This window comes from Prionailurus viverrinus, chromosome C1, assembly GCF_022837055.1.
Source record: "Prionailurus viverrinus isolate Anna chromosome C1, UM_Priviv_1.0, whole genome shotgun sequence".
In the NCBI taxonomy this organism is placed as follows: domain Eukaryota; kingdom Metazoa; phylum Chordata; class Mammalia; order Carnivora; family Felidae; genus Prionailurus; species Prionailurus viverrinus.
The window spans coordinates 142,431,441-142,443,746 of record NC_062568.1 but is presented as its reverse complement, the minus strand read 5'-3'; the positions used below and the strand labels follow the sequence as shown (position 1 = coordinate 142,443,746).

Sequence of the window (12,306 nt, the reverse complement as noted above, 5' to 3'; positions counted from 1 at the left end):
TCAAGAGTAGGATGCTCAACCAACTAAGCCACTCAGGCACCCCTACATAACTTAATTTTTAATAATGGCTGTGTTTAACAACCAGCTGGCAAAATTCTGAAAATTTAACAATTGGCTCTCATAAGCTGGGAGGAGGTGGTTCCAGCGAACCACTGCCCTACACAGGAGACTTCACAGTTTTAGAAGACTTGGTTCCTGGATGTTAGTATGAGTTGGCTTTCATTAAAGTTACTTTAAGTAGCCCTACTGCCTCTTTGTTAATGACACAGATAACTTTAGCTTTAAAATTTGGCTCATATAACTTTTGCTTCCTCATGGCAAACAACAATTGGGGATTAACCTTCAGTGGGCTTATGACACTCAAGAACTCTTGGAAGGGTGGCAACTGGGTTTGCTAAAGAGGAGCCTAAATTCACTGATGCTCTCAAACATGCCAAGAAAATGTGGAAAGGCTTTCCCCTTTTCATACTAACTGGAAGCCTAAAGTCTGATTGTCCTATATGTCAAGAATGAAATGAGAATCCATGGTCTGCATTCTTAAACTTGGCACCGATTTAAATCATTGTTTTCCCTTTAAATCTTCTGTTTTATTTCTGGTTATTATGCTATCCTTCATGCATCTTTGTAAGCCACTTTTACAAAATGAGGTGAGGTAGGAGCATATAATTTCAGACAGTTCTTCTAGAAACATATTTTTAAATTATAAACAAAAAAACTAATTATGAAGAAAATCATAAAACACAAGCTTTTTGTAAAAGAATCAACTATGAAAAGTTAAGATTCTAGTGAACTTAAAACAACCATATACTTTTGTCAAAACTCATTGAATTGTACATTTACAGTGTGAAGTGTATGAAAATTAAGTGTTATTGTATGGAAATTATATTTCAATAAAGCTAATAAAAAAGACTGAAGTCTTCTTTCTCCCCTCTCTGCCACATCTTACTTGTCTCCTTTTTCCTATATGGTAGTGACATGGATTAATCAGATCTTTTTAATTAATTAAAAAAATTTAACGTTTATTTATTGTTGATAGAAAAAGAGCACGAGCAGGGAAGGGGGAGAGAGGGAGGGAGACACAGAATCAGAAGCAGGCTCCAAGCTATCAGCACACAGCCTGACGCGGGGCTCGAACTCACGAACTGTGAGATCATGACCTGAGCCAAACTTGGCTCCTTAACCAACTGAGCCACCCTGGCGTCCCCTTCAGTTTTTTTTTTTTTTTTTAAACATACATACTTGAAACAAAATCTGCTTACTCTCCATTGAATTTGTCAGTAAAGGAGTCGGAACATCACAGGTCCAGAAGCTCCAACTCCATTTCCTCCAAAGGCTGGTAATGAAAATCTCTAGAGATGGGCGCCTGGGTAGCTCAGGCATCCAATTCTTGATTTCGGCTCAGGTCATGATCTCATGGTTAGTTGAGTTCAAGCCCCACATCAGGCTCTGCGCTGACAGTATGGAGCCTGCCTGGGATTCCCTCTCTCCCTCTCTCTGTGTGCCTGCCATACTCATGCAAGTCCACACGTGCACTCTCTTTCTCTCTCTCTCAAAATAAGTAGATAAACATAACAAAAAGAAAATCTCTAGAGGCTCTGTACCCACGAAGGCAATTACATGTGGCCTTGTTACTCAGTTTCTATAATCATCTCATATTTATTACGTTTTTGCCCATGTGTATGAAGTGGTTCCAATACCTGAAAATAGTATGTTACACAAAAATCTAATAAACGTTGGTACTGTATATAGCTACTTAATTCCTGGCTCCTGAAAAACACTCTTGCTAGCACAGGCTACTTGATGTTCAGGAGTCACTGCTGTCCTTCATCAGGCATAAGCACCTTAACTATCATGTGCTCAGAAATCACAATTTCTGTGAAATAGGGTGGACAAATCTCATTCATATTTTAGGACTGGGTTTCCCAACCTCAGCACTCTGGATATTCTTTGTTTATGGGGGCTTCCTGTGCACTGTAGGACGGTTAGTAGCATTCCTGTCCTCTACGTACTATACTACACGCCCACAGCATCCACTCTCCCACCCACCATGCTGTGACAAAAATATCTCCAGATATTACTAAGTGTCCCCTGGGGGGCAAAGTTGCCTCTGGTTGAAAACCACTGTTTTTAGAATAAAGTCATCAAATTTATTTATATTTTAGGAAAAGAGCAGATGGTTATGGGAAAGAGGAGGAAAATTAACCAGAAAAAGAAAGAAATCAAATTTCCAAATAAGTATACTATTTACTCTTCAATTCTTCCTCTGAATTAACAAGAGCCCTGAAAAGAAAGAGATTAGTGTTTAAGAAAACAGCTGTTGTCCCCATATATCTTTTCCCAGAAACCAAAATACCCTGTAAATGACTACAACCAAACCATGGCTAATGGAGAAAACAGCCATCCTCATTTTTCCTACTCTTGTGTGGGGAGTTACCTGGCTTTCTGTGTTTCAAGTTTTATGTTTTGAAATGGGGTGGGGGAGAAACCTTGTTTCCTTCTGGATATGGCCTTTGCTAGTGTCAGACAGTGAATGTTGATAAAATAATCTGAGCAGCTGGGGAAGTGGTGTCATTTTATAGACTACTGAGAATCATAAGTTTGAGAACTAGGCACGAATTTGGAAATTATCAAGCCCATTTCCCTCTTTTTTTAATGTTTATTTATTTTTGAGAAAGAGAGAGAGTGCATGCAGGGGAGGGGCAGAGATGGGGGGACAGAAGATGTGAAGCAGGCTGTGCACTGACAGCAGTGAGCCCTACGTGTGGCTTGAGCTCCTGAACTCGGAGATCGTGATGTGAGCCGGAGTCAGACGCTCAACTGACTGAGCCACCCAGGTGCCCCTTACAGAAATTCAGAGAGATGAAAAACTGACTTACCTAAAAGCACACAAAATTAGTGAACTGCAAAGTGAGGACTAGATCTTAGCTCTCCTGCCTCAGTCCAGGCTTTTCTACTGGTCTTAGTTTGGTGGAGAGAATTTAAGTGGGACAAGAAGGAACAACATCAACTCCTCCCCTATCTCCTCCTCCACTTCCACTTTAAGGGGGTCTCTTTTCTCTACAAGATCTAGATAAGAGTGTCTTGCACCTTATTCCTTGATTTGTGTAACATTATAGAGAACCAGTGGTTCTCAACCCTGGTTACACACTAAAATCATCCAGGGAGCTTTTTAAAAAGTACAGATTTCTGGACCCCAACCATAGAGATTTTTTATTTAGTTGGTCTGGAGGGAGACAAAACAACAGTATTTCTATTTAAACACTTCTCCCAGGTATCTCTACTGTGTAGACAGGATCGAGAACCAGTATTCTGTGCCCTCTCCATAATCTCTACCAATCTTGGGGGTAAATAAAGAGTGAGAGGGGAAAGGAGGCAGCTTATATTCTCATGTTATCTCTCGTCCTAGCTTCCAGTGAATTAGATCCATTCAGAGGTACAGTTATTTTATAGGTGCTACCCTTCTTTTAAACCATGGCAACATAAACAGGGACCTCAGGCTTCCTTTGATTGCCTCAAAAAATCTTATTCACATAGGGTAATAGATTTTTCTCAAGTCTGGCAGGTTGGAGTACTGCAGTAATAAGAACACTTAGAATAGAGAACTCTGGTGTTCTTCAAAGACTTGCCAACCTTGCCTTGTGCCTCAGGTCACTCCTCACTCCCTTTTTAATTCTCTCTCCCTGTCTCCACGTTCCTAGTGCTTCTAACAAAGGACATTTGTTTTTGCTTTCTCTCTTGCTGTATTGTCTGGCGACCCCAAGCCTTCAAGGATCCCACCTTTCACCCCAAAGGAGTTGTATGTTCCTAAATAAAGACAATTCCCTCCTTCAGGGCAATTCAGGATTTGCTTCCCCCACATCTGTTCTTTGCTATCTTCCTAACTACCCCACTTTTCATTTGCATATCCACACAGCCCAGTGTAGCCCACATAATAAGGGGAAATTATTTCTACCCTTGACTCTAGGCCAGGGACTCCTTTCTTGGTTCAGAACGCGTCGTGTCTCAGTAATATTTTCATGGTGCCTCGAGGCCAACAAAACCTAATCACAACCAAAATAAACACAATACTCCTGTCCAAAGAATACCCTAACACTTTTTGTTTATTAAGTAGTTAGGTCCAAGCAATCTAACAGTAGAATTGTGTGTGATGTCTGACAGGTACATCTGTGCTATTTTTGAAAATTTAAAATAGGCCATGGGGCCCCCCTGTGAGTTTGCTGCAGTGTCTCAGCAGGCCTCTGTGCAATCAGGGAATTGTAGCTCCAGTGTAATTCACCCCTTGGTTATAGTTAGTGGTTCAGGGATGGGCAGAAGCCCAATTCAGACTAATAAGAATGGACAAGATCCGAAGGAAGCGTCCTTACTTTTCTAAGAAGATTAATGTCTCTCTTCCTGAATACAGGTGAGCAAGCATGTAGTCAGAAAGCTGCTGGCAGTCACTGTGCTGCCCTGAATGGGAGCCAGCTTTATGGTGAAGTGCATCTGTGTAAGGTGAAGAAGAGAGACAAAAGAATCTGGTTCTTTGATGGCATCATTGAGCAGATCAATCAAACCTACTGTCAAGTCTGCATTACTTTAGACTACGGGGACCAATAAATCTCTGTTGTTTTGACAGCTTGAATTTTTCTCCTAATGCCTAATGAACACGAACAGCCTTCATCAATTAGGGCTAAATTTGGCTATAATAGAAACTACCTGCTCTCCAAAGAGACTTTAAAGAGTTTATTTCTCTCTGATATGGGAGTTTTGAGGTTATAGTGTCATCAGGAGTCCAGGGTCCTTCTAGCTTTTTGCTCTGCCATACCTAGGATCTAGCCCTTGTCCTCGTGGTATAAAATAGCTGCTGGATGCTCCAACCATCACATCCCCTTTTCAAGCAGTAAAATTCAGGAAAGGGAAAAGGGTACAACTCTTCCCTTTCAGTCCAGATCCTGGATTTCACAGCCAGCACTTCTACTTTTATCTCATTGGTAATACTTAGTTTCATTCTTATAACTAGTACAAAGGAAGCTGAGAAATGACTATTCCAAGTAGCAATGTGCTCATTTAAAAGGAAGGAGGGGATAAGAAGCTGGAAAAGGCCACTAGCTGAGAGTCATTGATTGATTCAGAAAGTAACATACATAGTTTTACCTTTCCATTATATATATTTTGATCCCTTGGGTGATTGACATACTACTTGAATTCGATTAAGTCAAAGTATCCAAGTCATCCCAGAAGGACAGACGATTATTGAAAAGCTTCCAGAGAGGCACAGTTACACCACTGGCCGTTTGTGCAGTGTTTTGCAGCAGTGCTTGGCGGATGGTAGATGCTTAATACACATTTGTTAAATGTTGAATGAATGAATAATCTTTTAGCAATGCATTTCCACATTTCAGTAACTATTAAAATACTCCTAAAGTCTCCAGAGGCAATTTCCTATAAGACACACTTACTCAGAGCTCAACCTTTAGTGAAGAGCAATGAAGAGTTGCCCATCAATACTTGTGCCATATCCTGTGCAATCAACACTGGTTACTGAATCTCTGACTTTAATCAGCTTTGGTTGCTCTCCAGAAGCCCTTCTCAAATTCTCCCTAACAAGCTGAAGGATGGGACCAAACTTCTTACTCAAACAGAGATCTGGGTTTCCTTCCTCCTTCCACTATTCCTAATTGAAGAATTTAGTATCGTGTTTATTTTCAAGCCAGACGATGGTAGGGCTCAGAAGAAATGTAGACTTTTCTATTCAAGTCTGATGGCCTTTACGCCTAATGAGAATCAGAACTTGCTTCCAATACATTGTTTTTAATAGGCAAGTGTTATCAACAGAGAGAAAGGCACCAGATGTAACACATGATATGTATCTTTTACTCTGTAAGCATCCCCCCCCCCACTAAAAAGATACATCATTTTAGAGAAAAGTTAGTTGTTCATAAGCATTTGTATTTCAATCATCTAGTGGAATTCTGCATTGTTTTCTTTCCCACGAGAGCTATTTCTCTGAAGTGCCAGTTATTTCTACTCAATGTGATATTATTCTGAATGATAGCAGGTGGCATTTTCTGTTCACTCTGTGGATTCCAGACAGAGCCAGTGTTTCTCACAGTGTGATCTGTGGATTACCTGCATCCAAACCATGCAGTGGTTCCTGGGCTCCATCCTCCTAGTCTTGCTCAATCAGAATTTCTCCTGGTGAACCTCAGGAATGTGACGTGCATTCAAATGTGCATTTTGGGTGATCCTTGGGCATACTAAAGTTTAAAACCCAGTAACTTAGACTTCTCAAATTAAATTAACATGATTTTCACACCGAAAAGGTATTATTACTGCTACTGATATTACAACTACATGTGAGCTATCTTGAGCTCTTATCACTTGCCAGAGTATGGATGGAAAAACAAATGAGTGACTAGAAAATGTGCACGAGATGTAATAGATTCAACACCTTTCATTTAGCTTCCAATTGCCATTTTTTGGTTTTTATTTTTTTTATTTTTTGGTTGAACTCTGTATGATGAGCCACCTCTGGATTTGTGGTCACAGCTTTGAACTTAATTCCACTTCAGAAAGAGATTAAAAGGGAATGGCTGTTGTAACATATTTCCAAAGCTTCCTTTTTTAACATCTGCAGACAGATAGTGTTTGAGTAATAGTGGGCCTCAACTGCAGCATCCAGTGATCATAAATGAAAAGTAAGTTTAGAAATATTCTTTTTCTTTCCCAAAGAGAGAGAGAGAGAGAGAGAGAGAGAGAGAGAGAGAGAAAGAGAGACAGAGAGAGAGAGTGTGTGCACACACATGCATGTTGGGGAGAAGCAGAGGAAGAAGGAGAGAGAAAATCCCAAGCAGGCTCCATGCCTAGCACAGAGCCCAATGTGGGGCTGGACCCCATGACCATGAGATCATTATCTGAACCGTAATCAAGAGCCAGATGCCCAACCAACTAAACCCTCCACGTGCCCCAGATCTAGAAATATTCTTACAGATTGCTGGACTAATATGACATTTTGAAAGATAAAAATAAGGAGAGATAGTGATTTTTAATAGCACTAGAAACACTAGTGGAATGGTTTTGCAGGAAGGTGGTGGCAAATTTAATTTGTTTCTCTTGCATGTCATTATTTCAAAGGATGGCCTAATTCTGGTATTATATGAGGTGGTATGGATGGTTTCCTTAGAGGCTGGAGAATAATTCATGGGTAACATGTCACTTCTAATTTAGGGTCTATATTTTACTATATGCTTTATTAACCTTCAGCCAAGCAATAGGATACTCATTAACACCTAAGGCATGTAATACATGTGATTTCCACAGAGAAACAGTAACCTAAAACTCAACCATCCTCCCTACTAGCTCAACTGATACATTTCCTAATCCCTTCAACATTAAGGGTACTGGTGTTGGCATGGCCCAGAGTATCACATAGGCCGTGCTGTGATGCATCATTTCAGCCTGTGACACAGAAATCATCCTGTTTTTTTTTTTTTTTCAAAGGAGGGGGCCAGTCTCTTGCCAACTCACTTCAGCCAAAAAAACAACAGGACACTGCTGGAGATGGAGGGCATGTAAATATTGAAGTGATTTTTTTGGTGTGCCTTGAGAGTGAGTAGATAAAGATAAAAAAATAAATAAATGGAAAAGAGTAAAGGACAGAGACTCCAAATTTGGATGAGCCACAGACTGCTGCCAATGGAAAGTGAAATGGGAGCCAACCCCGTTAGTGTCTTACGAGCTTAGACATCGGATGTCTACCCGAGCCACTGTCACTTGAATATGTCTGAGTATAGCTCAGTTCCCAAAATGTGAATCTAGGTCAGTGAAATCCAGCAACATACTTCTGCCCACTGATCTTCTATAGTTTGTTCCTGCATGGAAGGGGAGGACTGAGTTCATGGTCCTCATGATAGGTCCTCCCAGATAGGGAGAACTGGAACTCTTTTCCCAAAATTCCACCAAAGTCACCCATCTGGTAGTCATTTCTGAAGTCATTTTGTTCATCATTGTCCCCTAGGACCTAGTACAATGCCTGGTACAGAGTAGGAGTTCTATAAATATCTGTCAAAGTGCTGATCGGCTCCTTTTTTCTCCCATGCTCCTCACATCCCTCAGTCACAGTGTTCTATTACTTTTCCAAATGGAACTCAGCTTCTGTACAGCCCTTTCTATTTTCATGGCTATTTCCCTCGTCCAGACCTCCTCTTCTTTATTTCTGGACTGTGTGATGGCACCGAACTAATTTTATTCCTCCTAATCTTTATCCCTGTTAAATCATCACAGGCATACTGCCAGATAGATTTTTCTGAAACACCACCTTCAGCTTTTACACCTCTGCGAAAAACTCTGAGTGCCTCCCCACAGCCTGCAGGTAAGAAATGCCTCACTCTTTGACTTCTGGACCAGCCCCAACTTATGTCTGGAAACTTAACTTTCTTTCCCTGCACCCAGCTCTTGGTCCAGCCATTGTCTATGGATCATAAAATAGACATTTCCCTAGTTCTCCTGTTCGTAATAACCACTCCTTCTCTATGGCAGGCTTGCTGTTCATTCTGGTCTACTCAGACTTTGACTCCTACCTCCTGTGATCACTCCCCCCTTAGTACTCCCATCCTCTCTATGAGGACCCTGTACTAATTACTCATTTATCTTATGTTACACTGTGACAGCATTTATATCTTCATGTCCTGCCCTATTTCTTCAATCAGGCTGGAGGGACCTTGAGGGCAGAGACTGTTTCTCACTCATCTCAGTGTCTCCTGTGTGTGGGGAACTATCTTTCATATAGTTGCTCCTCAATAAAGAGTTGCTGGAAGCTCATCCAGCAATAGGAAGCTCAAGCTTCAAGCTCAGCTGTGACTCTTTTCCTCTGCCCCGGTTTTATTTTTTCAATTGTCTTTAAAGAAGCCTTTCTGCAAAAGGGACAGTAACAAGGGCTTTTGGGAGCTTCACCTTTTTTTCCTATTAGATTTTTATGTATAAATTACAAAATGATGTTTGTTAGATATCCAATTTGATAGTTGGATGCCATTGATGCCTCCTCAAAGAAAGATGGAATTAGGTTGGAGTCTGCTGTGGTTTTCTATCCTCAAACAGGCATGAAGATATTCAGCTAAGCACAAGTCTTCAATCACCCACAGCCATCGAAAGAACAATGTCACAGTGATCAAAGAGTCTACAGTCAACCCACTTTGGAACTATCCCTGTTCTGGTCCTACTTTTTGCCAGGTGTTTGCACATCCACATGTTCAAGACACAGTCCTTTACCCTGAAACTTCCAATGGAAAAGAATGAAGCTCTCATTCTCTAGTGAGGCTGATTCAACTTTGTTTAGAATGAGATTGAGTACAGGAGACAGGGGTCACCCATGGGGAGAGTTGGTGGCAGAGCCAGAATGACAACCCATGGATTACCCAAGATAACAAAGTTATCTGCTTAGTTCTCATAGCCATTTGGACCTTTGGACAACTATGCTTCTTTACTAGAATCAACATATGATTATTTATTTATTTTAATGCTTATTTTTTTTTTTTTGAGAGAGAGAGAGTATCAGTGGGGTGGGGCAGAGAGACAGGAGGACAGAGCATCCAAAGCAGCCTCCAGGCTGATAACAGAGAGCCCAATGTGGAGCTAGAATTCATGAACCCAGAGATCATGCCCTGAGCTGAGAGTTGGACGCTCAACCGACTGAGCCACCCAGGTGTCCCAACATACTATTATTTTCAAAGGTACATTCTTTAATATCAGTAATGGTGTGTGAAGTTTAACCTTTTTGCCTCTTTGGCACAAAACTTCACACCTTGAGATCAGGTCCTGTTAGATGTGTGTGTGTGTGTGTGTGTGTGTGTGTGTGTGTGTGTGTGTGTTGGGGGAGGGGGTACAGAAACGTGAGTCAAATGCAAATATCCTGCCCTCAGAAAATGATAACAGCGATTTTTTTGGTCACTTGGAATATTTTAATAAGGAATTTTAGCATGCCAAATGGATTAAATATTGGCATTCAAGCTATTGCCCAGTTAGGTGTTATATTTTAAGTTACGCAATGTTGAACTCCAGGCAGCAAAAAGGTAAGGGGTTTCTAGCTTTTGATGGCTTTAATCATGACACTTTCTCTACTTTTATTGCTACGCAGAATGCATACTTTTGCACCTACAATGCATAGTGGCTGGATTCTTCAGGTGTGTGTTATTCAGGATTCTAAGCTAGGTGCTTTTGGAAGTTGCAGAAATCCATGAGGGCAGTGTGGCTCTCAACTTCATCTGTGCTCCTAGATCATCTGTGGAGCTTTTCAAAAATGCAGATGCTGGGGCTTGAACCCAGACCCAGAATGTTAGGGTTCTCTGGGATAGGTCCAGGGCAGTGTGTTTTCAGAAAGTTCCGCAGGTGGTTTTAAACCACACTTCTCATTAGAAAACACTCATTTAAAGTCACTTAGGCCTTTTCTTTTGTAAGCAAGAGTCTTGGATTCAAAGGCCCATTCAGAGGACATTTGTTCAGTCACACAACAGATGCTTGATTTCCCCCTATAACATCCCATAAAGTCTATTGAGTATTTTTTGATGTCCCATCGTATAATGGACAGAATAAATGGTCCTTTAAATGTAATTTCTTCCTCTGAAATTTTCCTGAAACCTCAAGAGAATAAAACCCTATTATTATTCCCTTTCTCCTACTTGGCTAATTTTGCCTTCTTCCTGCCTTGGAACTAGTGCTGAAATTCAGCATGGCTGTTTGGTCTCATAGCTTCAGATTATTTATGGCCCTATCATGCCAAAGTATTTTCTTTTGGCCACCCCAGCCTTGTTGGCATACAGCTCTGGGAATATCGTCAGATAAGGCAACCGCTGCCAGGAAAAAAGCATAAACAGTTGTTACAAACTCAGAGGCGATTTGGTTTTCTGTTAATTTCTTAATTCAGGCATGGTAGATTTTTTTTTTAAGTCATTGTTTTGTGGGTCTCATGAATACAACTAGAACAGACAACCAAATAAGACTAAATTAAACCTACAATGGGACTGTCAGCATATATTTCACAGAAGAGACCCAAAGTAGGAAATCTTGTGGCTACACACCATAATTCCCTGTGACAACAACAACTAGAAATGCAAAGTCTTTATTTTTCCATTTCAATCACCCTGTTGATACTAGTTAGGTCTCATTCTGCCTTTTGGTTTTTGCTATTTGTTGTTCCAGTTATCATCAAAGGAAATTCCAGGCAATAAAAAAACGTACAAAATCCAAACACATTAAGGGTTTTTCCATTTCTTTCTTTATGTGACCATCTATAAAATAACATGGACATTTTTGGACAAAAAATCAATGCTGACGCTGAGTCAAAATGAGAGGAAATACTGTCTGAGTGACCTCTGTTATATAGTTAGTCATTCAAAAGAAAAAACATGCTTCGTGCTATGGAATTTAAATTCTCTGCGAAGCAGCCCATGTCCTCATTCAAGAAATCTTACAAATGCAGTTAGTTATTTCAGGAAGTAGATAAGAAACCAAAAGACATTTCCATCAAGATACGTTATGAGCATCTTAATTTAAAATTACAAGTCTACTGGATTTCCACTTACTATATTTCAGCTCCATTTACATGACAAGGACCAAAAAAAGGAGTGGTGAACTCATAATTCTTTTCTTACCACATCCTTTTAGTACTTCTATCAAAAGCATTTAAAAATAATAATTTGTTGTGATACAAAAGAATGGAATTTTAAAAAAGGCCAATAAACAAAATTGTAGATGCCAAAAGGAGCAAATAACTGGTTTCCCTGAGGGGTTAGGAAGGTGACAGCACTCCTGGTGACTTGCTGCCTGGCCAGCAGATGGCACAGCCCCCCCCCCCCCCCCCCCCCAGCTTGTCAGTTCCGCGGGGCTTCCAGGTTTGAGCTTCTTCATCTCCCTAGTTTTGGGAAAATTTCAGCTAAATGTCATCCTCCCTCTTACTCTGCCTCCCTCCCTTTGTCTTTCCTTCCTTTCTCCACTTCCCCCCCACCCCCCCTTAATTGACTGGAGGACTGAATGCCACCAAGGAGATTGAGTTAAAAATCAATATAGTGAGTCCCTCCAGAGGGCAGGAATTACAGTATGTCCTCCTATGACAGAGACCATGTAATTAATCCAGGTTCCTGGAAAGCAAGTCGATTTTGGAATGGATCTAGAAAAAAAAAATGGATGAGATGTGGCACAAATCTACTTGTTGTCATGTCTTTGCCTCCCCAACTTTATTGAGGTATAACTGACAAAACTTGTATATATTTAAGGTGTATAAGGGCTGGGGGTAGGGAAAATGGGAAGATGTTGCTCAAGGGGTATGAAGTTTGT

At 40.7% G+C, this 12,306-nt stretch overlaps 1 protein-coding gene across 25 annotated transcripts in view; it reads right to left on the bottom strand.

Moving 5' to 3' along the window:
- The window catches only part of DDAH1 (dimethylarginine dimethylaminohydrolase 1), a 244,319-nt gene that overhangs the window by 15,415 nt on the left and 216,598 nt on the right, over positions 1-12,306 (bottom strand). The window lies entirely within an intron of this gene.